The sequence below is a fragment of the Sphaeroforma arctica genome (genome assembly GCF_001186125.1).
Source record: "Sphaeroforma arctica JP610 unplaced genomic scaffold supercont1.3681, whole genome shotgun sequence".
NCBI classification, from domain to species: domain Eukaryota; class Ichthyosporea; order Ichthyophonida; genus Sphaeroforma; species Sphaeroforma arctica.
This window is the reverse complement of record NW_014036877.1, coordinates 1-2,194: the sequence shown is the minus strand read 5'-3', so window position 1 is coordinate 2,194 and position 2,194 is coordinate 1.

Here is a 2,194-nt window from a genome sequence, read left to right as displayed (position 1 = left end):
CATATATATATATATATATTTATAATGTATATATCATATATTTATAATATATATAATTATATTATATATATAATAAAAATATATTTACGTGCATTCTTGTTATCAAGAGAGATCAACCCAAGATCTTCCCCCCGCAACTTTTCAACCCCTTCGGGCTTCGGCCTTTGGCTCTACATGAGATAAAGGTTTAACGTTTATACTGTTGAATTATGTATTTCTCGAGAAGTACGTCTTTTTTACGGTAAAACGTATATTATTCAATTATTTCTGTATTTACGTTCAACGTTTACTGCATGGCAGCGCAAGTATTTTTATTTATGTTTCAGTAAATGCAAGCTATTCGGGGCAGCCGGCACTCGGCAGTAAGTATCTATAATAATTTAAAATATTAAAAAAAGTACCGAGTATTTTATGTAGACTTCAGTACAGAGTACAGACTACTACAGTACCAAAAAATTCCCCAGAGTGATCAGTGATGAGTCACAGATATGGGGTACAGATTTCACTTTTTTTTTAATTTGATTACAGTTTTACTTTATACTTGTACATAGTTGTGTGATGTCACAGCATACTTGTACTCATTCTCCAACCAAAAGGGTAGTTGAACAAAATAAACCAATGAAATTCAAGTGGTTGGGTTATATGAATAACGAACTTCTAAGTAGCCGAATCGGAATATGAGTTCTATATTGATGATATCATACACGATTGTTGTTTTTGTTCATAGTTTTTTATATATATAATAAAAATATAAAAATATAAAAATATAAAAATATAAAAATATATAAACAAAAAAACAGAAAAACAAAAAGTATTCGACGTCTTGTCTGTCCCAACTCTAGAGTTAACCTAATACGTTGTTTTTTTTAATATTAAAAACGTTTATTCCGGGGTCAATATACCGGAAAAGTACGACCTAAAATCATGACACAATCTCTCTCTACTCTACTAGTAGAGAGTATTATTTAGCTATGTAGTAGACTAGTAGTACATAGCAACGAAGTATAATATGGGACATAATACATGGAATTCACCCTCTACTACTATTACTAGAGACTACTACTACTGTCTACTGGAAACAATTCTCAAGGGCTCAGAACATGCACCCGGAGCGACGACTTTAGGGCCGTCATATTATAACGTTTAGCGTAAACATATTTCTTGTGTGAAGAATATACGTTGATAGGTGTCCGGGTCCGTTCATATTGATGAAATTTATGTATTTATGTACTCTATTATTTATTATAGGTGGTAAAATAGAGTAATTAAGACGACGTTTGTGTTTTTAATGTAGGAACACAGCTATAATGTAAATAGGAACACAGCTAACATCTCTATACACATATACACACGTATATGTATGTTCAAACATATACATTTACACATTTACACATACATACATAAATGATAACCATCGCAAACACCGCATTAGAACTCTAAATAATAGAGTACAGAAATACAGAAATTTCATCAAAATGCACACAATGGAAATAGCCAGAGAACCGGCAACTAGGCCAGGATACAACTCATACTCTGTCGGAGGGTCTAAGTTCGATGTGCCGGAGCAGTATTCGCTTATAAAGCCTATAGGCCAAGGCGCATATGGGATTGTCTGGTATGTTCTTATGTTTAATTGCTGTGTGTGAATATATATGTATGTTTGTGTATATGTGGGTGTAGTATGGCCAGATCGCTGTGTGCAGGTGTGTTTGTGCTGGTGCGGGCATTCGTCGTACTCCGTGCACATAGTAGATACTTTGTGCATGCGAACATATGAGTAGTATGCTACCGAGGATATAAAATGATTCAGTTTGTAATGGGGTATCAGCATTGGATAGTTGGGCAGGTCCATTTAAACCATTGCACTCACTAGGTGTTGTGTACCGACATGTCTGACTAATCCGTCCTACGCGCATTGTTGGGCCATGTTGTAGGTAAGAGATGCTATATTCTCTGCAAACGAAGTTGTTAATTGGTAATATGGTCGAGATCTGCTTATGCCACTGACACGGTCGCTACAATAAGTGTTTATTGGAAACAGTTACATATACTATATACGCATCTGGATACGTACGCACATTATTTTGGTATATATATATATATATATATATATATATATATATATATATATATATATATATATATATATATATATATACATGTATACATGCACACACACGGCATAATAATATAT